Genomic DNA, 25588 nt, shown 5'->3' with positions numbered 1-25588 from the left:
TAGAGGAAAACGGAAAGAGATTAATATAGAAAGTATAAATATTTTATTATATAATTATTATAATTAATATAGAAAGATTAATATAGGAAAGAGATTAAATAGAGGGAAACGGAAAGAGGCAAAGCAGCACAGAAGGATGTTCAAATTTATGAAAAAGAAAAGTAAAAGAAGATTTGCATCTTGGAAATGCAGATACACCAATAATATCTTCATTGGATATACTCCGACATGCTAAAAAAGAAGCACTAGATGAAGATTTAGTTACAAAAAAAAAAAGATGTAATACAAATAATTTATCGTCTAAATTTTGAAAATCCTTATAAAGGTGCTATTGCTCTGGTATGTTACTTGTCGTTCAAAGTGTGTTATGGCACTAGTGAACAAATTAGTGTTGTTTGTGAACAATACCACAATATGTATAAAAATGCTTTTTCTATTAGCATCTGCTATGCAACTAGCAGTAGGAGTTGTTAGAAAATTAAAAAGATCACACGAATCAAAATCAGTCCATATTTTCTTATACGTACATATATTTTGATACATACAATACATCTTCATCGATATATCAATTATTAACAGAATCGCAAGAAACCGAGACAATTAAACATTGGTTGAAATTGTGATTAAATTTCGTAAGCCAATCCAAGTGGTTGTTGATTATTCTGGAGCAATATTGGCTTGTTCAAAAGTTTTTAATGATATTACTGTTACGTCCGAACTTCGAAAGGAGAAATTATGTTTGTGGTCAGGAGGGGAAACTCGGTGGACGCACGGAACCGTCTTTGATCTTCCGGATCGACGTCGTAGGGTCGAACGCGTCACCAAGGGGCACAGGGAATGGGTCAACGTCAGTGACGCTATAACTTCTTACCTGCGCTAGCGCGGTCGGTGGTCCGTTTTAGGTCAAAGAACTGAATCTCTTTAACCAGGGATGGACTTCGTGCGACCTTCAGGGAGGGGTGAACGGTTCGAGGTCAAGATTTTTGTAAATAAATAAAGACGAGATTCGGATTAGCTACGATTTAATTAAAGGTAATAAAAAAAGGAAAATACAACAAATCTTATGATGAAATAATGTAATGTTAAAATGTACATTCGGATGTCGGAAATTTCGCACACAAACCTCAAACAATAGGAAATCCGGTATCTAAAACATGTACAATTGAAAGGTTCGAAATCTATATTCCCAATTGTTCTAATTGGGACAAAAAGTTAGTTTGCAAACATATCAACGGGATCGGGACGAAGGTAGGGGAGGATTGGGGTGAGGCTACGAAGGCTTTTACAGGGACAAGGTAGAAAAGGGGGTCACGGGAAATATACATTGGGATTATATCGTGGATTTGATAGTTTGAAATTTGATCCCAAAACTGGTTGTCGGGCTTGAATTTTCTTCTAATGTAGAAGTGAGTGAGAGAGCGAAGAAATTGGCGGACAAGATCGTAAAATTTCTCTACGTCGAAATTTTCTGGAGTACATTGCCTCTCGAATTCTGCCGCGGAGCGGAGAGCGTATTCTCTTAGAGAGATGTCGGCGAGTCTCGGTTCTATTGCGGTCAATCGCTCCGCGAGTTCTTCGGCGTGTTCGTTTTCACAATGAATCCGTTTATTCTGTTTTTCCCGACGGTGTCGCAATACCCGCTTCGTTTGTTTATTCGGGATGGCTTCTGTTTGGTTCACTATGTAAATGAGAGAGAGAGAGAGAGAGAGAGAGAGAGAAAGAGATTGAATTAAGAGAGATAAAAGAATTGAGGAATCGGGGGAGGAGGCAACTACACCGAATCAATCGGCGGCTTGCCAATTTGAAATAATTTTTTTCTTTTTGCGATAGATAACTTTGTCGGCACCGAAAAATTTATGACATACCAATAAAATTCAAAAATATTAACAAAACCAAATTCTTAACGGATAAGAAACGCGTCGGATCGTTCGAGAGTGATATTCCCCAAATTGGTGGGGAAATGCCAATCAAGAAGAAGCGATTAGCCGGCCGTTGGCGGGCACACCAATGAATGATTGAGGGTGTGGAATGGTGGATAAAATTTTCACTAACAAATTCCGTCATTCGCTAGGAAATCCGGAATCAAAAAAATAACCACAATTCAGTTGAGGAAATTGGGGGAGGCAGCTACACCGAGTCAATCGGCGGCTTCCCAATTTGGGATGTTGAGGTGATTGAAAGAAACAATTTAAAACGCGCGAACCAAATCGATTCCATGAGGGATCTTCTTACAGAAGATGTTAATATGGATGCCGCGATTCCTCGCAATCGCTTTGGACTTTACGGCGGAAAAATCGGCGGATCGTTTGCGTCTGCACCTCAGACATCCGTCTTATTGGATCTTTTTTGGAACTGACCGGTCCAGAATACTCCGACCTACTTGTTCGGTGGATGTTGTCCGTGATAATAAGAGAAAGAAGAGAATGGCCGAGGATCGTGGTGCAAATGTCCCTTCATTTTGAAAGGAACTCGGGTCGCTCTACCCATTATGACCTTGCGGTGAGAATCCTAGACTGACTCGATTGCGCACTGGCTCCGCTAATGTGTCCGCCGTTTTGAACATTATATGGGGGAGACCCCTCGTATTCTTCAGTCCTTAGTAAAGCAAAAAGAAATATCCTCGAGGAATTTGGTATATCGGACATACGTGTAACGCGTGCCCTGTCTGGCGGGATATTATTGGAGATCCTGGGAGAGGACTCTGCTCGCAAAATAAACTTCCTCGCTCATAAGGGTCAATAGACCTTCCAAGATGGCGGATATTAGATTGTCATCGTTCGACGATTCCGTGACGTTGTCAAAAATCAAAAATCAGATCGCTACAGGCGAATGTCCGCTTGATGTTGTTGGAGTGAATCTGATTCGCACGGAACGGGCTTGGATCAGCAGGGTTCAATGCCTGCTTCATGCGGCGATTAAATTGTCAAATATGGATACTATTAAACTGAGGTGGGTCAATTCGACTAGAGTTGAATTGTTCCCTCCTCGTCCGGTTTGCTGTTTCAAATATTTTGCGCAAGGATCAGGCATCGGTGTCCTTCGGACGCCAAAAGGACAGGATCTTGCTTTAATTGCGGCGATTCATCGCACAAGTTTAATAGCTGTAGAAATCGTTCCAACTGTCCAGGATGGAGGGACAGGGGTCTCAGAAGCGATCACAAAGCGAGTAATATGGCTTGTCCCCCGGTCTCCTGTTAAACTTAAGAGATAAATCTCTCGGAGGATTGCCCCCGTTTGCCTCAAGTAATATCGAACCGCTCGTTACTCGTGCACACACGGACAGGATACTTGACGATTGTACTTCTACAAAATGACTCTAATTAAGGGTGTCTCAGGTCAACCTTAATCGATGTTCGCTCGCGAGAGATCTATTGATGCATTCTATGAGCGCCGAGAGCATTCATTTGGCAGTGATATCTGAACCATTTCACGTTAATAACTTGGATAATAGGTGGATCTCTTCAATGACAGTCCACCTTTCGCCGCCGTTTATGTGGCGGATAAATTTGCGAACGACTTTTTTCTTTCTTTCCCTTTTTCTAACGCGGTCCTCGTTTTTCTATGTTTCTCCATTTGTTTTCATTGATCTGTTCATTCGTCATTGTACATTTTCATTTGATTTCATAATTAGATTCCACTCCTCAAATGCGAGAGAGAACTCTTGGCGTACTAGCTGTAATGCCCCCTCTGTAAAAATTTGATAAATTTGTATTAACTCGATTGTTTCGCGAGATTTCCCCCCCCCCTCCTATTCGTGCAAAGATTTAATAACGCGTCTACCGTCAAATTCGCGAGAGTAGAGCTCGGTCTGAGCTGAGCTTACGTTTGATTACCGGGGCCTATAATTGCTCTTACTAATCTTACTTTAACACCTTGTGCTCTTCCTTCATCCTTTGTCATCGAGCAATATATTCTTCTTTATCCGCAGTGTAATCTCGGTGATTTTAATTGAAAGTTTATATCCTTTTGCGCGCACTCTTAATTTTGTGCCGCCTTAACTTTACTCGCTTTCTTTGCATATGATTCGTTTTCGATACTCCCTTCGATCTTTTATTCTTGTACCTTTTATCATGTACCTTATTTTCCGCGACGAGATTCATATATTGTGACGTAGCGCCTTGAGATCGTCCGTTACAAGCTGCGACTGTTCCGATTCGGAGCATTTCTGGGTCCTGCGTCCACTCGTTTGATAGAGGAGAGCGCAAGCAAATTCCGAGTAACGCGAACCACATATATAATTGTGCGAATTTCTTTGCTTTTGTTTGTTTTTGTAATTATCGTTTTCGAGTTTGATTTTCACGGTACTATATCAAATTGGCGAGATTGACAACTACCGCAAAATTCATGTGTGATCGCGTGCCTCCCGACGATCCATGGCGACCGAAGACGAAGAAGATGCCGCCGCTGGATGCGAAGACGAAATAGGTCGTATCACTCTAATTGTCAATTTCTGTACATAAAGTTTCCGTCATCTTAAGTAACGCCGTTACAGGGACAATGTTGCCGATTACGACAACGCAGGGACGAAGGAGTGATCGAGACGGGAGGCGCCACTCCTCGTGAAGTTGCGAGGAGACCCCGAATCGAGAAAGGCTGGCTGAAGAAATGGAGGAAATACGTAAGAGTCGAAAGAGATAGCCATCTTCTACTGGAAGAATCGATTAAGAAGAATCTTCCAGGATCATAAGCCCGCCGAGGCCAAAAGATCACTTTTTTTAAATCTCCCGCGGAATCAGCGAATCACGGGCCATCTAGGGCCCACAAAAAATGTCGAAATACAGAAGATTTATCGATTAATCGCGCCGCGGCGCTAATCGATACTAAGAAAGAGGATGACGACTGTGATGATGTCGCGAGGATCTTCACTTTCCGTTCGGTAGTGAAAAAGACGTAGGAGCCAACTGCCGAGAGCGACGGAGATAAGGATCGAAGCAGAGGATCGAAAGAGGATTGCCGTCTGATGAGACGAACTACATAGAATCTATTGTAAAGTCATTGTTACGTTCGGCGGACTTCACGATTCTTCTTTCTTTTCGAAGCAAACGGGCGAGCTCCAATACAGCATAAAAAAAATTATTCTGTAAACTAAGATAATTTTTACGAGTTCTAGCTCCGTGGACGCCGAACACGTGAACGTTAGACTGTTGAGGGCTCGCTTTTCGAACTAACAAATAAACTATAAAATCCAACTGAATTGCAACTAACAAGGGGAACACCAGGTGACTGGTCGGAATATTTTGATGCGCTTTATACGGGCTGTTCTTGAGCGAAAAAAAAACGATACGTGTCCGGCCGTTCTTGCCAATGGCCCATAGTTTCGAAGAAATTGATTTTTAAAAAATGCGTTTAGTCGGCCGATATACGAGCGGGACACTTTATATGTTTAATCATCGCTATTGAGCAAGAGCAGCGGTAACACAGGCAGTAAGGCGTTGGCTTTGTACGATGTAGATCGTGTGTTCAAATCCTGTCGCGTATATATTTTTTTTTATTAAAAATTAGTTCATATTTATAATTATTTATTATTTGTAATTATTTTGTTAATGTAGATGTTTAAAAAAATTATTTATTTAATTATATCTGTATATTTTTTGTAAATAAAGTTTTTAGTTATTGTAATAATTTGAAAAATCTCTATAAAGAAATATTAATATCTTTATAAGTTTAATTTTAATTTAATGTTATTAATTTTAATTACTTTTTGATTGTAATAAAATTTCATAAATTTACAAATAAATAATTAAATACTCCTGTAAGAAATAATTATTCCTAATCATCAATTTCATCAGAAATTATTCATCATAAATTATATCAGAAATTATATTATTATATTATATTAACGGTCTTTATTACATTCTGATTTATGCGTCCATATGAATAACGACGATGATGACAATGGTAATAGTAATTATTTCATAGGGGAGTAATTATTTCAGGAGTATTTAATTATTTATTTGTAAATTTATGAAATTTTATTACAATTAGAAAGTAATTAAAATTAATAACATTAAATTAAAATTAAACTTATAAAGATATTAATATTTCTTTATAGAGATTTTTCAAATTATTACAAGAACGTCAATTCTCGCCAAAATAATCACAGATTTAGTTATTAAAACTTTAGTATCGGGACGGATAAATTAAAATAAATCAGTAATTTCTTTTAATCTTCATTTTATTAAATTTGACCGGGAATGTTTCTTTTGTACGCCCGTGCTTTTTTCTACTCTGCTATGAGATTCCAGGAGCACCCTGTGGAGAACCGCTGGCCATTGGTCCTGACTCCCGCTTGTCTCTAGTCGATCAACCTGCAACGACATTTCTTTATAATCATCGCAGTAGTAAGTCGCATGGATTAATATGATCTACCCATCACCACTTAAACGTCGATTGTTCCCTCTTACTCCCCTGCCCCTTACTTACCTTTCTGAGTCTACCGTGCTTTAACACTTTTATACTTACATAATTATTTATTTAAATTATTCTATTTTTTTTGTTCATTTATTTATTGTAACGGAGCATCCGAGAGATGCTCCGTTGCTAGCGCGCGCTATGCGGTCCGCACCATCCGAGGCCGCCCGAACACCCCCGACCGCGACCGAACAATACACGCGCGCCTCTGAGCTGTCACGCGTCGACGACGTGACCGATCCGCTGTTTTACTTGACAACGAATAACAAATTAAACGTTGACACGTGGCGTGAAAATGGGTATAAATACCCAACGAATTTCGCGTAAAAGATCAAGACCTGTCCGCTCATCCGACCTGTCCGTTCCGAAGCACCGATCCGACCAGAACAGCGAGATAAGATTCTCACAAAGAATACCGAGCATTCTCCGTATTCTTGTTTTTTCCTTCTCGAAAAATCAGAATGTTCTCGGATTTTTCTCCCCACGAAAATATCGAGCGTTCTCAGTATTTTCGTTTCATCCAGAAAGTCGGAGTGTTCTCGGACTTTCTTACGGAATATCGGGCGCACGCAATTTCAATATTCTCTGGCGTATTCGAAAGTTGGAGCATTTTCAGACTTTCCAGCGACATCCGCCACCACGCGTGTCACGACAAGCATCGACTGTTGCTTAGCAACCCACGCGTCCGAACACTCAACCACGCGCGGGCCCGGTTGCCTAGCAACGCATCACCGATACGACCACGATCAGATTGCCGTCATCCGTCGCATCATCAATCTAACCGCGTTACGAACATCGCAAAGCGACGAGCGAGAGACGACAACGAGCGACCGCGCTGCAAGAGGCATCATTTATATTTATAACGAAATCATTATGAAACAGTTAAAACCCGGCGATTGCAATCCTCTCACGAACCCGGCATCCGACGAGCATACTCCGAGCGCACGTCCCCGCATCCGTACCGTAGAATAACCGTAGAATAATAACAAACGCGCAGGGACAAACCGTTACATTATATTGTAAAAACCGGGCATGGCCCTAAATATTTTAACGTAGAGCCTTATCCTGAACTGCCATGCCCGACGACCTCCGCACTTTTGTAACACCCGCGTGCTACACTTACATGCAATTTTAATCCATTCTCATGCGCCCATTCGAAAGGATATTAACCGTTATTATTATCTACCGAGTAATCACTATGCTATCATTTCTCCTTTAGTTAAGTACTTTGCATTTTAATTTTGTATTTTGTATTTTGTTCGTTTCACTTTAATTAATTAAATGATTACTTTAACGATAAATCAATTCATTATTCATTAATAATTATTCATTAATAATTTTTTTTCCTCTCGTCACGCTCATTCTCGCCCGCTCTCGGGGATCACATATGGTCCTATCCCAGACAAAAGAGATTAAATTCTCTTGCCTAAATTAACGAACTGACGGACATACGTCACGCAGTCGGAGTCATAGCGTCTTTTTCAAGACGTTGACCCGTATCGGCTGACTTGTACGATGCGTTCGACTCGCAGGCACGCTTCAGAGCGGCCACTTGCGAGAGGATATTCGGTGCATTCTTCCTTGCCCCATCCCTTTAACTAATAATTCCGGAGTCTGGACGTAACATATCCAGAGATAGAAAATTGGAGCCTCGTCCGGGATGAAAATTGCAATCTTTACAAATGAGAATAAGTACGACGAGATCTAAATCGGACCAAACGGAAGTAACTGAACAATATAAATATGTTATAGAGTCACAGAACAAATCAAAATCTAATTTAAAAGGCTCAGCTCCTATTCCTATCTTAACTCCCGTCAGGACTTTGAAAACACCCCAACACGTGCATTTTCCTGATGACAGTATAATTACTATTACTAAGAGAAATATAGAAACACGTGCCATTATAAGTGGTATGCGAAAGTCAGTGGTATGATAGATCCGGACATACCGAGTAGTTGTTGGAAGAAGCAGAGCGAATAATGCAGCTTAGAAAATAAAAATAGAATTATTTGCCAGATGTGTAATAATTTTGGGCATGTTGCAAAGAATTGTCGAGCAAAATTAATTCAATCCAAAAACAACATGTTTTACTGTTATTGTAAAGAAAAGAGACATTTCCTTGAAAATTGTCAATTGAGAATTGCAAGTAATAATTGTAGGAAGAATACCGATTAGGAAAACTCCAATGGTCCCTCGATATCGGGTGTGCAAAGGTGGCCCGAACGAGTTACCCTTCGAAAACTCCAGAGTCCAAATAGACAAAAACGCATCGGAGATTCGACCCATAACTGTAAACTTGGATAAACATAGTTGCGTGCCTACTGTGTAGGTTGAGATCCGTAATATAACAGATGACGTAACTCTAATGTTAGACACCGGTTCGAGATCAAACGATAATTAAAGAAAATCTCATACCCGAAGACGAAAAAATCAATTATACAAATATCTTAAAATTGAATGGTATGAATAATTATCCTGTTTACACTCTCGGAGAAATCACTTTAATTCTTTCAATAAACGAGTAACCTTTCATATTGTAGCGGACAATTTCCCGATTCCGCAATCTGGTATATTAGGCAACGATTTCTTTAAACAAACATCATCGAAAATTGATTACGCACAAGGATGTATAAACGTATCCGGTTCTTTTCTCACGCCAGAAATTATAGTGGCATCACCAAGATCGGAATCGTTATTTTATGTAAGAATTGGCAACCCTAATGTTAAAATTGGATATGTACCAAAATTGAAGATAACACATGGAATTTATCTAGGAGACACAATCGTGGAAAACGTCTCGGGAAAAGCATATTTAAATATCATAAACACACGGGACGAAAAAGTAGAGGTTAGGGTGTCGACCATAAATCTTAGATCTCTGAATGAGATGATTGATCTTTGTGAAACCAGAATAATGACGTTAGACTATCAGGAAGAATTAACAAATTCACACCCGAATTTCTTTTCGAAGGAAACCGAAAACAATATTGATCCTAATAAAGAAGAATTGTTAAATGAAAATCAAAATAAAAATGTAATAATGTAACGATGCATCCCGCCGCATCGTTCCGTCCGATCCTTCATCCTGCGGATGAAAGCCGACCGACTACCTGTCGGCTTAAAGGCGCAAAAGCGCCGATAAACGCTTTGAATTATTATCACGGTCTACGGGCCATACAGGGAAATCTGCGCTACTTAGCGCGATGCGGTGAAGATATCCGAACGCGTCTGGAGAAGCCCGAACCCACTTAAATCACAAGAAGTTAACGAACAAAGCTATTTTGTTATTGTAAATTAATTCGACAAAATAATACCCGCGGATCGACCCGAAGATACGCCGAATTTAACCGAATTATCGATCCGCGAGGTATAAAAAGCCCGATCCGACCGTAAAAGAACAGATTCTTGGAATCATCCGCCGGGCTCGCTTAGTGAAACCGACTCCGATCCCGAACAGAGAATTCGCCAAGCAGAGGTTGCGAGTACGTCGTCCCAGGAATTACTGGCACTGGCTAAGCATCTCCTCTGACTCCCGAACAATAAATGCAACGTACGGCAAACTCGCCACGCCAGGTATTTCTGGCCGTTGCACCCTGTGGCCGAACATGCCGGCACCCGCCGCTGTGAACCGCCGCTGCCGTCTTCGCCTCCGAGTATCTACCCGCGATCCGCGTCCGCTGTAAATATTCGCGATCCGCGTCCGCTACAAATACCCGCGATCCGCGCCGCTGTAAATATCCGCGTCCGCGCTCGCAACGAACCGCTACCGCGTCCGCGCTGCTCCGACTCTCGACCGCGCTCGCCGTAAGTATTCGCATTCGCACCGCTGTAAATATCCGCGTCCGCGCCGCCGGTAGTTACTTATTTCCGCTATATATAACTGCGTCCATTCCATTGAATAACAACTGCGCTGATTAAATAATTGTAAAACGCGCTGCGATCGTCACCATCACGATTTACCATATTAATCTGTCATTTAAAATTCCTTGCTGAATAAATAAATTAGTATCAAGGACACTTATTCGTCTTGCCGCTTTTTCATCCTGAACCCGGACAAACCGACGAGCGTATCCGCGTAGCGTCTTAGCACATCATCTCGGAAATACAAACCGACGAAAAGGCAATCCGTTTTAATAAGTAGAGAAGAAGACGAGATTATGAATATAAATGGCATTGAGATTGTTAATGAAAATAAAAATGGAAACGAAAATAAGAATGAAAGTGAAAATACAAAGACGAAAGAAGACGGAATTATAAATAACAAACATAAAGAAATTAAAACGTCATCAATGGAGAGAGAATTAATAAGAATTTAAAGATCGAAAATAAAAATGAAATTAAAATGAGAGGAAGTAAAAAGGAAAATTTCGATACTCAGCGAGAGGGAAGTTACCAAACCTCCTCTGAGATATCCTTCCATCTCAAAATCCTCGAAGAGGGAAGTTACCAAACCTCGTTCGAAAATTAAAAAATTTTTAAATTTCTTGGAGATGAAAATTGTCGAATTACTTTAATAAATAATTCTGGAATTGCCGATGAAAGTTTCCGCATTCCTCAAGTATTTTCCAACTCCGTCGGTTACGAGGAGGGAAGTTACCAAACCTTGCTACATAATCCGATACAATCCTGTCTGGAAGAAAATGAAAATATTAATTCCTCAGTTTCGTTAGAAGGTGTTAAATTCCCGAGAATTGGGATGATCTCGGAAAAAATGAATGGAAAAAAAGAACTCTCTCATATTATCGCCAAAGAGCTTATAGAAAGGATACAAATAAATAAATCAAATGAAATAAATCGTGACAAATTAGGAATGAAAAACAAAAAATCGTCTTCAAAAATTTTTAAATTAAAACAAAATCAATCTCAAGAGATATTAGATGAATATATATGAAAGCGTAAATCAAAGCATAAAGAAAAAGCTGTACAAGAGTTACAGAGTAGTAGCAAAGAAAATGTAGCAACTAAATGCTTAATATTATCGGGAGAAAACCAAAAGGATAGATTCACAAAAATCATACAATTATTGCGATTAGAACACTTGAATGATTATGAAGAGGAGAGTGTGATAAATCTTATAATTAATAATCAAGACAGGTTTCATATATCTGAGGAAAAACTGGCAACTAATGTTTTACAACATAAAATATCAACAACGGATGACCAGCCAATAAATACTTGTCAGTATAGATTTCCGTAAATTCATAAAGAGGAAATAAACAAGCAGTTAGGAGAACTGTTAGAAGGGGTATAGTAAAATCTTCGCAGTCGCCTTACAATATGTCCATATGGATTGTACCTAAGAAAGAGGATTCTCAAGAAAATAAACGATGGAGAATGGTATTAGATTTCCAGGCATTAAATGATAAAACTATCGGAGATTCGTATCCACTACCAAATATAGTTGATATCTTAGATCAACTGGGAGGAGTCCGATATTTTTCGGTATGCGATCTAGCCTCAAGATTTCATCAAATAAAAATGGATCCAGCAGATAGTCATAAAACCGCTTTTACAACACCTTTTGGGCATTACGAATTTGATAGAATGCCATTTGGATTGAAAAATGCTCCCGCTACTTTCCAACGATTAATAAATTTAGTCTTATCAGGATTACAAGGAAAAGAATTATTTGTTTATATGGACGATATTGTTATTTACGTGTCATTAGAAGAGCATAAAAGAAAATATAATCTTATAATAGATAAATTACGCAAATTTAAAACTACAGTCCGATAAATGTGAATTTTTAAAATCAGAGGTTATTATTTGGGACACGTTATAGGCAAAAACGGAGTTAAACCCGACCCGAAAAAATTAGAGACTGTACGATGATTTCCTAGGACCAAGACGCCTAAAAACATTAACAATTTCTAGGACTAGCAGGATATTATTTAAACGATTTATCCCTAATTTTTCTAAATTAGCAGAACTCTTGACAAATTTATTAAAAAATGACGTATGTTTCGAGTGGACATAAGAGCAAGAAGAATCATTTGAAATATTAAAACAAAGATTATGTGAAGAACCCGTGTTGCAATATTTTGATTTTTCAAAGCCTTTTATCTTAACGACTGACGCTTTCGGAGTAGCCGTAGGAGGAATACTGTCGCAAGGTGAAATAAATAAGGACCGACCAGTCGCGTATGCGTCACGAACTTTAACTGATAATGAGTTAAAATACGAAACATACGAAAAGGAAGCGATGGCTATACTATATTGTGTTAAACATTTCCGCCTATATTTATACGACCGAAAATTTACTCATAGATTATAAACCTCTATTATGGTTTAAAAACGCGCAAGATACCAACAGAATATTACGATGGAGATTAAAATTAGCTGAATACGATTACGATGTTGTATACAAAGCAGGAAAAACTAATGTAAACGCCGATGCGTTCAAATCCAGAAATCCGGTGAATTTTAAAGAAATGGATTGCAAGGCAATTACTGATAGAAGAACTTTAAATCCCAACGAAGCAAAGGATGTGGAAATAATTTCCAAAATGTTAGAAGAATCCGACGAGGAGGAAGAAATAGAAGAGGACGAAGACTTCGAGTTATATCTTTCAGATGACGAGCAAACAGAAAATTTACTATCTGACGACGATCTGTTTAGGGATAATACGGATTCAATATTCCTTTACACAAGAAAAATTAAACGAATTACCAGTGCAGCAGACAGAGAAATCACTAATACATGAGCCGCTGAGAGCCAGAAGAATGCTCACTTGTAGCCAAACGACAAACGAAAAAAATAAATGCTTAAAATTAACGCAAACTCAAGGAGAAAATGAAATTAATGAAATTGAAGATCAAATCAGCAAGAACGAGAAGAAAGAGGAAAATGATGAAGAAACTGACTACGAAGAGGAAGTACGATATAATAAATGAAAGAGATAAAGAGCTTAGTACAAATAAACTTAAACCGACTATCATTGACAACAAACTAATAAAAAACAATGTTGTTGATTCCCGCGAATTATTATTTTTGCGGAAAGATAACGTAGCATATTTTGTTGATGTCAATGGAAATCCATTAGATTCTGGAGCACAAAAATTAGTCGAGCGCAACGAATTGCCTACTCTCAACGAACTCACTCTATGTAGACCGCAAGTCGTAAAATGCAAAAACTATTTTCACGTGGCCTTACCCATTGATGGAGGGTTGAGAAGGGCCAACAATGATTTTAAATTATATAACGCAAACTCTGATTGAATTACAAAAAATAACAGAGGAATTAAAATTAGAAACTATTAGTATTGCTAAAATGGATTTTATTTGCAACATTCCGTCGAATAATATTAAAGCACAAATGCAAATGACCTCACTAACTTCTCGACTCACTAACTAAACTAATTATTTGTAATGGATTGATAAAATATTTTCCGAAAGATCTTCGTCTTTCTATAATAGGCGAAACACATTGCTCGCCTACAGGTGGACATAGAGACGTTATTAAAACGTACAACAGAATTAAGCACAATTACTATTGGGAAAATATGAAATCCGATGTCCAATGGTATATTCAGCAATGCCTACAATGTCAATTGAAGAAGTTAGTACGCGTTAAAACAAGACAACCCATGATAATTACCGACACTCCGGGAACTGCTGTGACGTCAGGAGAGTCGCCGGATATATTTTTTTTCTTTTCTTTTCTTTCCTCGTTTTCTCACCTGCACAGCAGCGCCAATGGTAAACCGCCGCGAGTAGCGATGACCGACTCTCCTGCCGTCGCGCATCGTCGCCTTGCATATACACTAAATATAAGTTCCAAACCAATAAATAGAATTCTTAAACTTAGTATTAAAATAATTATTAACTATACGAATAACCGTACGAATAATCGCTATTATGAAGTAATAAACTTTCCCAATAAATATAATAATTACCACACTGTATGAATTAAGCACTTAATATTAGTAATAAATGATATACTCCCTATCATAGTGATACATTACCGACTCATCATGATACACTTCAATTTAACGAAGGTTCAATAGCTCGCAACACCTACCTACACTAACCATAAGAATTAAACATAGGTTACCAACACTCTTCGTTACCGTCTCCCTGTATTACCCACGCATTGTAAACGCCACCTACATTACCCACTCACCATGTTGTTACCGACATACCGCAATGCCATCTGCACCGCTACTGCCATATTGCGACGCCACGCCACGTGCGTTGGCGTACCCACGCTACCGCCATATTGCAGCGCTGCGCCATGAAGGTCTGCGCATCCACGCCATTCTCCGCCGCCGCAAAAGGGGCGACTCAGCGCGCGGCCATGTTCACTCTAGTGCGCACCGTCGAATAGTACACATCGTGCGAGTGTCATTCCAAATCCCAACTCCAACTCTAATTTTAAGTCAATCCTATTTCGTCTCAATCTAGTTAGGCTAACTTTAAATAATCATTTGTATTATCCTAAATTTTGTATTACCCTAAATTTAACTAAGTGTTACGCGAGTGTAATCCGATTCTTGAATGCTTGAATATAGTAAGTAGTGTATTCACTATGTGTCCTTCATTGCATCACCCTTCCTATCGAACGCCGCGGGAAATCGGAAGTGTCCGCGAGGCTTGTGAGGCTTCACGCGTAATAAAGTAATTTCTAAAAATTCATACCTCGTTAATTATAACAAGAACGCCGAGCGTCTCCCGGAGCAGGTGTTGTGCGTCCATCCGCACTTACCACGACGGAGATTCGAAATTCTTGCTCGCGATAAGTTCAATCGTTCCTACGCGAAGCCGAAACGCAACGCGAACTGACTCGTCGCAGAACGCTAATCTTTTGTTTCACCTTCGCATAACATTTAACCAACTCGAAGCCTCACCCGAATGCCAAAGGACAGAAAGAATCGCGCTGGTCGTAAGACCTCTATTCGACACCTCTAGTACGACCTCCACGTGGCAGCCATCTACGATCATAACGAGATTATTGGCGAGGAGGTCAAGTTCGACGGAGAGTACGAACTCCTGGTGCCCGACCGACTTTGGAGTGCACGGCCGACCTCGATCATCCGACAGCGCTATCAAGAATATCCAGTTCCGGCCATGGATCTCCCTGGAGGAATACCTGCGTAGAGCGCCCGTAGAAATGGTAGGTGAATTATTTCATCGAATAAAGTAAAAATCACGCGCACATATATATTCGAATGATTTTATTAATTAAAGTATAAAAATCATGCGCACGTATATCTTTCAATTATTTCATTAAATAAAATATAAAAATCACGTGCATGTGCATATTTTCGGACGACGCCCTGTGCGCTCAGGAATTTTCCGATTGTATCAGTCTAAACGCGTCCGTGTCTGTTTATCGCACAAAAACCAGAAAAAGCAACCGGAAGGGTTTTACGACCGACCCTCTTTTTTTGGGGGTATAGTTTTGCCGCTCTCACCGATTTCACTCGGAAAGTGCATGCTTTTAAGATTCGTTTCAAATCCTTGGTTTGGAAATATTACCGAAATATTACTCAAGAAAATGCGCTGATGGTTTCTACATTCACGACAATTATTAAACAATTAGCGTAATGTGCCTTCCTCGCTCTCGTAAGTCACGGAACTCGCGCACCCACCTGGTCGCTGTTTTTCTTCATCGCGTTAGTTTAGTTAGGTGCGCTACTTCCTTCGGTTATCGCCGCGTAAATACTTCAACCGACGGTAATTTCCCTAATTGCGCGGATACCCTTTGCTACTGCCGTAAAGAACTAATACCCAAAGGTACCCTTACTTATCGCCTAGCCCTGACTCATTCGCTTCAATTCGAGCTTACCGAACCGTTAGATTATTGCGAGTGCTGCCACACCCTCCTTTCTATAGTCCGCGAGATAGAATATTGCAACACGTGTTCCGAGGTATTTGTTGTCACTATACAAGTCCTTGAGGAAGAGGGGGAGGCTGTCGAAAATTTTAGAGTACGCTATTTCGTCGACGATACCAACGCCGCCTCTGACGTCATCGTCTCGCACCGCTTGACGAATTTCTCCCTTTCGTTGCTTAATCGTGAGAAGCAGTAGGCGGCTGAGATCGCGCTATCGTCGGGAACTGTTTTACCTATCGTGCGATCTCGCGTCCTTTCCGGGCCTTCATAACGCTCGCCTTAACCTTCCTTTAAATTCCCCCGATACATTGCTTGCGATTTGCCGCTCGATCGTCGGCAGCGTTACCGAACGGTAGACGTAACCCCCCACTTGTCCGGTGCAATGTGACGTTTAGTCATCGCGAAATCGTCGCCGTCCGGGACGTAACACCACCCTCTTTTCGGAGTGTGCGGGTAAGATTTTCAAAGTATAAATACCGTGCAGAATTATAGAAAAGTCTATTTCCGAGATTATACTTTCTCGGGATGACTTGGCCGGTTTTTACATTACTGCGCCGATTCGTTCGCTCTCTTAATTCTAAAATAGTGAAAGAGTGAAAAAATGGCACTCTGTGAAAAATTAAGAAGATTTTTTATCGTGTGCGCGAATATCAACCCGACGATAAACGCGAATGCTTATATTTCATTATTAACAAATGAAGAAGAAACAAATTTGCAAAATTACATTTGCAAAATTCGGAGTGCTCGAAAACCCTATTAAGTATTATGTTCAGATTAGAGTATTTCGTGGACAAAAGACTTTTGAATATTGTAAAGGAATAACCGGTGCAATGGCTGGTGTGGGGGAGGATGATTCTGGCGGACATATCGCTTATTTTACAAGGTGCACCGGAGGAGATAAATATTTATTTTTAAAGTAATTGAAATTAGAATATGTAGGTATAAAAAATTCTAAATTTAAATATTTTTTAAGCGAGAGATAACATCGCGGTTGTACATCCGTACCAACTAGGAGGATTGACGCACCGCCGAAGACGAGGCGGAAGAAGTAAACGAGCGTGAGTAAAATAATAGAAAATTGATATAATTGAAAATCTAGATTTCTAAATTTTCAGATTTTTAAATTAAAATATCGAATTTTTAGGAGGAGTGCGAATGCGGATAGACGTGCAGCCTGAGGAGGAGGGTATCCCAATGGTTGATCTAGTTTCAGGTAAGAAAATAGCAAATATTGCTTTCAAAATTAGCTCACTAAATATCGAATTCAATTAATAAAAGTTTAATTTTGTTTCAGATGCGGAAGAAAATATCGATGAGGAGCCGACTGTGAGCGAAGCCGACACCGAAATTTACACTACGTGAGTAATTATTTAAAATAATAAAAGTTATAAAACTCGTATTAGCTAATTCTTGAAAAAGATAATAATAATAATAATAATAATAACAACGATGTTTCTTTTTTAGTACAAGCAAACGACCTGGATAAATCCGAATATAGGGAAGAAGAAAATGAGGGGGAAAACGAAGAAGAACAAGAAGATGTAGATGAAGAAGGAGAAGTTGACGAAGAAAAACAAGAAGATAGAGAAGGAGAAGAAGATGACGATGATGATGACGAAGAAGAAGCCGATAGCGAGGCTAAAGAAAATGAAAACAGAAGAAGAGCCTTTGAGCAAATGTGCGATGAGCTTTTAGAAGAAGAGATCGAGGTTTTCCATCAGTGCGAAACACGGACTATTCTCCGGAAAATTACGAAAGTAAATTTAATATTAAAAATTTTAAATTTTAAAATAATTTATTCTTTTCGATAAATTTATAATTAAATATTTTTTGCTAGATTAATACGCTCTATAAAAACTTTGTAAAAGCAAAGAGGAAAGCTGCTCGAGGTAAGAGATACCTTCGGTATGCTGGAATCTATTCGCTAACATAAAAATCGAGTATAATTAAAATACTTATCATTAATATTTTTTGTTTCCCATTTTCAGTACAAACAGGAGGAGGCGTTTCACGCGAAGAAGAACAAGAACATCATTATTTACACCAGCTTCAGAACCATTCGACGAATCTTCAACAGCATCAGCAGCAGCAGCATCAGCAGCAGCAGTAGCAGCAGCAGCACCGGTTAACCGACGAGGATGCCTCAGTCGACGACAGCGACACGGTCAGTGAAAATTTCACTTATATTGAATTACGGACGGAAAACTCTCGAAAATTTCAAAAATTTGAAGTACTAGGTAGGGAGGCGACATTCGCGATACGTCCTCTCGCGAAAGGTACTAGCGATATCGTGAATTATTTAGAAAACGCGTTTCGCAAAATTCACGCGTATGCGATACGTTTGAGCGGACCGGGCGATTACGTGGGGTTATCCTTCGATTCGACAAATTTATCGCATGGCCCGGCAGGTCTTTCGTTTCATCCGACGCGAAACTTGACTTACGAGGACATATAGAAACTCATGAGTTCGGTAGCGCAAAGCGCCGGGGGTTTCGATATCGCGATGGATTTCACCATACGCGTTTTTAACGTAGCGGTACCTTTGGGGCGAGAGAGATCAAATAAATTAACGCGAGAAAGCGTCGTGAAACGCTTGATTTTACAAATAAAAAATTCCGACAATCTATGCCTTCCTCACTCCTTCGTAGCGGCGAGGATTTACTGCGAACGTGGTACTCTGCGCACGGGAGAATTGCACGAGCAGTGGGAATCCGTAAGATACGCGACTTCTTCGTTACAGCGAGTTGGCGATTGAGTTAACAAGAAGCGTGGGTATCGTGATCCCCGAGGAAGATTGCGGATATAATGAAATCGAGCATTTTCAACGGTTTCTCGCCGCGGAAAATATCGCTATAATAATTTATAATTTTAGTAGTTTTGGCCGAGGTGAAAAACCGAAGTACGACGGTCGCGCATTACTCGCCTCCCTCGGACGCGAACCTTCGTATACATTAAATATAATATATTACGAGGATTTGCGTCATTATAACCCTATATTAAATTTAAGAGCTGCAGTCGGTTCGTGAGGCGGTTACTGCGAAACGTGCAACAAGGGCTTTCGATAGGAGACATCGTTGTGCAAAAAAATGCCCTCGTTGTCGTGCCTCACCCTCGTGCGTAAATCATGATAGAGAAATAATTAGGTGCGAAGCGTGTAACCGTACGTTTTTCGGTAATTCTTGTTTCGAGCGTCATCGAGCGGAAAAATCATATAACAGGAAATCTCGTGCGAGCATATATAATTCCGTTAAAATTTGTAGCGATTGCGGGCGATTTATACATGCAAACACGGTACATAAATGCGACACGGTCTTTTGTAAAACATGTCGTTCGTTACAACCGTCGAATCATCTATGTTTCATGCGACTTCTTGCTCGTAAAACTAGTGACCCCGGCGGGTACAAGTACTCTGATAATACGAGCAGAAAAAAAGATGTGTGAAAATGAAAATGATAACGTTGCGATGAACGAACAAACAAACGGTCGTGTCGTGTTTATATTTTACGATTTTGCGGCAAGACGAGACGCTCGTAGATATCGAAAACGTGAGAATTCGTGTACCGATTTTTTGTGTAGCGCAACAAATTTGCGTAGCATGTGCAAACGAAGACAACATGATGATGTGATGCCGATGGTGCGGAATGCGCGAGTTTGTATTCCGTCTCGACTCCGTGAAACAATTTGTCGATTTCGCAACGTGAACGACAAAATGTTTGAAACAAATTATTTGTATCGCGCATAATGCAAAAGCATTCGACGCGCAATTTATCTTAAAATATTTAGTAGAAAATCCGAAGAGCATCCATGAACCACGCGTTATTTTGAACGGAACAAAATCGTCGTAATAACGATCGGACATACGAAGTTTATCGATAGCATTAATTATATGCCGATGCGTTTATCCGATTTACCTAAGGCCTTTGGTCTGAGCGATACGTCGAATAAAGGCTGTTTCCTGCACTTATTTAATACTATCGATAACCAATCGTATATAGGATCAATTCCCAATGCTAGATATTATTCTTCCGATCACATGTCGCCGGAAGAACGCGAAAAGTTCCACGCATGGCACGCGGAAATGGTTCATGAAAATTATATTTTTGACTTTCAACGCGAAATTATCAGATATTGTCGAAATGACGTAGATATCCTTCGACGAGCGTGCATGAGTTTTAGAAAAATATTTTTAGAACGTGAAAACGTGTGTCCGTTTGAAGAATGTACGACTATCACTTCCACATGCATGAGAGTTTTTCGTAAAAACTTTTTGCGTGAGGAGGAAATAGGAGTCATTCCGTCGGTTACAGAAACGTTGACAGGCAATTGCACAAAGCTCTGCAATGGTTGGTGTGGATGGAACACGAACTCGGACATCCCATTATCTACGCGGAGCGAGGCCGTGAATATAAAGTCGATGGCACGCCCGTTGATAGATATTACGAAACGGTTACGGAAAATGAGTCACGACGCTGGGTGCTACAATTTCACGGTTGTTTCTGCATGGGTGCCCTTCGTGTTTTAAAGTAAATCGCGGGGATATGATCGGCGCGCTACGAATGAATGCTCGCGATGTCATGGCGCCTTCGTAAACGCGGTTATGGAGAAATGAAAGTGCTCCTTCGACCGAGAAATTTCGAATAATACAGAAATGCAGAATTTTCTTAAGGATCATCCGTTGATAAAGAACACTCCTCTCGATCCTCGCGAAGCGTCTTATGATGGACGCACGGGAAATATCGTCACGCGATACGAAGTTTTAGATACGGAAAAAATACGTTACATCGACGTATATTCTCTGTATCATTTCGTATTGAAAACTGGCGTTTTCCCGATCGGGCATCCTAAAATTTACGTAGGGCAAGAGTGTTCTTCGTTGATCGAGGTATCACCAAATTATAATTTCAACTCGGTTGAAGGTCTCGTGCGATGTAAAGTACTCCCACCACGTGATCTCTTTCATCCGGTACTACCGCGTACCGGATATCGCGTACAAGATAAATTATTGTTTGCGTTATGTCAGAGTTGTTGGGAAACGTTCTCACAAGAGCCCGGTGGATCGAGAATTCGAGGATATCTGGGTATCTTGTGAATTACGCAAAGCCGTCGAGAAGGGTTATCTCGTGACGCATGTGAGCGAAATTTGGAAATATAAAGTCGCGCGATACGATAGCGATACTCGTCCAGGTGGACTGTTTACCGAATATATTAATACCTTTTTGCAATTAAAACAAGAAGCGAGCGACTGGCCGAGCGAATGCAGGGAAGACGCTGACGATGATGCTAAGGAGCGTTACCTTCGGGAATATGAGGAAACCGAGGGTATCACACTCGACAGGCGAAACATCGCACGCAATCCCGGTTTACGTTCGGTCGCTAAGGTTTGTTTAAATTCATTTTGGAGAAAATTCGATCAACGATCCAATTTGCTGAATACCGAAATTATAAAATCTCACCACCAATTTATGACTTTGCTTACGAGTCCTGAGCACGAAATAACCGGTATACCTCGGTATTACCCGTAAACGACGAGGTAATATATGTTTCGTGGCGATTCTGAAAAGAGGCGGTCGTGCATTCTCCGCTTACGAACGTTGTGATCGCGGCATACACAACGGCGCAAGCACGATTAAAATTATACAGTTACTTAGAATTATTGGATAAACGGGTTTTATATTATGACACGGATTCGTGTATATATGTTAGTACCAGATCCGAATGAGTATGAACCGCGAACGGGGAATTTCCTGGGCAATATGACAGACGAGCTCGAGAGCTACGGCCGCGATAGCTACATCGAATCGTTCGTTTCCGGTGGCCCGAAATTCTACGCGTACATTGTTCGTACTCCGTCAGGGTGCACACACGAAACATGTAAAATTAAGGGTATTACTTTAAATTCCTCGAATAGCAGATTAATCAATTTTAACAGTATTAAGAATATGTTATTAGAAAAAAAAGAACAAGACGAGACGAAGCCGGTCCATCGATAAATCTATATTTCAGCAATTCGACTCACAGCGTTTCACGACGTTGTTACGCGAGATGAAACAAAGATATACTCACCGGTATTGCTGAAACGTAGATTTATTAATAACCGTTATTCGGTTCCGTACGGTTATGCACCGAAATTTTCTCATCCTAATCTTTCTTAAATAATCGAGTTTTTCGCCTCTAGTCAAAGATTGTAAGAAATTTTTGTAAAATATATTTTTTCAAAAATAATGTAAATGTGTACATGTGCTAATATTTTATTTTTTAATTTATATCTTAAGTAAATATTGTAATTTTAAAATAAAGAAGTTTTATTTTTATAAAATTGATTTTCGATTTATTTTAAATAAATCTATAAAAATTATATTTTTTAAAACATTTTTTCCCATAACTCCTTTCCGCCTTCCTTCCGCCATTTTAAAAAAATAAAATATTTACATGCACAGAAAAATTTGATCTCTTTAATTTCCTTCCCTCGCTGTATTTTTAAAAAATTTATAAAAAAAAACTTTTATAGAAAAAGTAAGAATATATATATATATATATATATAAAACAAATTTTAAAAAAGATTTTTCATTTCATATAAAAATATTTTATATTTAAGAAAAATGATTTTATCTTTAATTTTTTAACGCAAGCTATAGCTGGCTAGCTTATAATGCTGTATCGCTGGCGCGAGCATCTTCGAGGATAAGCTTGCTCACACCGCGGGGGTGAATCAGCTCGCCCCGCGATGTTTTTCGCTAGCCCCGCGAGGGAACGCTGGCGCGAGCGTATTTTCGCCGCGGTGGGCCCCCCCGGTCGCAAGAATAAACTTACAGCCCCCTCACAACCATCAGCCTTTATGAAATCGCGCACAGACGCGAATCTGGCATTTCGTAAAATGGATGTACGGTGGAAACATCCGTGGATGTCGATCGTATACGGATGTGGGAAAACGATTTTTGTGAAGAGATTTCTTCGTCATTTATCCGAAATGGCCAATGTACGTTTCGAAAGAATTTTGCTTTATTACGCGGAGTGGCAGGATGCTTATCAACAGCTTCAATACGAAACTCGAGATTTCTTTGCGGCGAATTTCACGAGGGATTACTGCGTCCGGAAGATTATTCTAGCGATCCAGCTCGAAATTGATAATAATTGATGATCTTATGAGGGAATCGTCTTCGAGAGAAGCGATGATAGATCTGTTTACCAAGGGAAGTCATCATAAAAATCTCAGCATAATTCTTATCACACAAAATCTCTTTCATCAGGAGCGTGAACAACGCGACATATCTCTGAACGCGAATTACTTTGTGATTTTCAAAAATCCCGCGCGCAAATTCGTCATCTCGCTCGTCAAGTCTATCCGAACGATTCAAAGTTTCTCGAGGAAGCGTATCACGACGCCACGTCCCAACTTCACGGATATTTATTGCTTGATCTAAAACAATCGACTCCGGACGAATATCGTTTTCGCATGAGCATATTTCTCGATGATACAGCGAATTACGTTTATGTAGCGCGCAAATCCTTTTCCGGAAGTTTCGTATAAAAGTATCGTCTATGCATTCTCTCGCGGCAGTCGCGCAAGTTCCTCGCGATGAAGAAGAGAACGTCATCGATTAATGCGAGAAAAATCGCGGAATGCTCGATCGGTAAGAAAAATATCTGTCGTCTCGAAGCGCTGTATTATTTGAATAAAAATCAGCGCGCCTCTTTCTTACGCCGGACAGACGAAAAATTCATTCACTGTATTTGTGAGTGCGTTTTCAATACTCTCAAGGGTTTCGCTCGAATGCAGTGAAAAAAATCGTCTAAGCAGATATAAAACAACTTTGCGTCACTTAGCGAGAAAACGTTGTAATTGGAAAAGTAAGAAAAAGCTATTACTACAGCGAGGCAAATTTTTACCGTATCTTATCGGGCCTATACTATCCTTCCTATTTTCAAAAATTATCGGAGGGTAGTTTGAGAGAAAAGAAATCGAGTTATGGAAAGGGCAAAGAAGATGGTCTTGATTTCCATGGATAATCTCGAAAGAATGCAGCATCGGCTCCAACAACATCCGGTAATAGGCACGACGGAAAACGCCGCACGACAGAATTTGGAGATGATACAGAGAGAAAATTTAAATTCCGTACAAACACCCGGTACGCCATCACGACTCGATTCAGATATGAGCAGAATTCTTAATTCACCCGCTCCGCGCGATGTAAGCGAGAAATGGAAATTGTATAAGGAAGTACTTTGGCGATATCTTCATTTTGATAAAACGCAAAAGGAAGATTTGACGCGTAACGCCGCCGATGAGAATAATTCAGATGCGCGGGAGGAAGACGTAGCGGAACTGGCGCGCGAATCACCGAGCAAATCTCCTCATTTCGAAGAGTACGTAAGTAATACACTACAGGCCGAGTCTTTGCGTAAGCGCGAGCGGCAAAACGTATTAATCGAAAAAATATTAGAAAATGTTTGCTGAAAAGTTTTCGTGCCAAGGCACGTTTACTTTTGAAACATTTGATTGATAAAGCAGTACCCGCGAGAATTACTTGGAACGAAGAAGAAATCGTGACTATCGAGGATAACATTATAAAAGATTCGAATATCACGGACCTGATAAATTCTGCGATGCGCGAAAGAAAAACCGTGAAAGCAACAGGAATAGGTCAGTTTGCATAATTACTGCCCAGTGATTTCTTCTTTGTGGATCAATGGAAGTCAATATTGCTTGGTATTAACAGGCTGATTATCTATCGTATGAACTGTCGCGTTCGTACATCCGAAGTGATCGGAAGGGAGCTGGAATAGGTCGGTGGTCTTGTCAATAAGTTTACTGACATGTTCCATTTCCACTTGGTTGAGATGTTTCAATTTGAGGAGTTCGCGGCTCGCTAAGATCTTTTCCCGATTAGACCTTACCTTCTCGGTCTGGTTTATGACCGTACAGTTGGAATGAAACGCTTCTTTAAGGAGGTAAGCACAGAATGTATTTCACGTGCGGAATTGTAAGAAATTTATATTGTCTATGCTGACGCGCCACCGATAAAGCATCTGTTTTTGTGATGTTAAGGGAGAATTTACATCTTGACAGAAAAGCACAAAACAGAAAAGCAGAAGTCAATCAGAACTCGCGCTAACAATCGCAGAATGTTCTGTTTTTTTGCTTCTATCTTTCTACAAAAGTTTTGGAACTAAAGAAATTCTAAGAATAAATAATTATTATTTTTTTTAAGTATCATTACTGTGAAAAGAAATTAGTAAGTAGAGAAATTAGTATTAGTTTAATAAAATTTAGCAAAGGAATACCGATACAAAATCAAGAAGCGACAACAGTAGCGAAAGAATTTGTCACAAAAGTTATAT

The sequence above is a fragment of the Pogonomyrmex barbatus genome, unplaced genomic scaffold, assembly GCF_055798465.1.
Source record: "Pogonomyrmex barbatus isolate J1 unplaced genomic scaffold, ASM5579846v1 scaffold11, whole genome shotgun sequence".
In the NCBI taxonomy this organism is placed as follows: Eukaryota; Metazoa; Arthropoda; class Insecta; order Hymenoptera; family Formicidae; genus Pogonomyrmex; species Pogonomyrmex barbatus.
The sequence above is the reverse complement of the archived record's forward strand: the minus strand, read 5'-3'. Positions refer to the sequence as shown.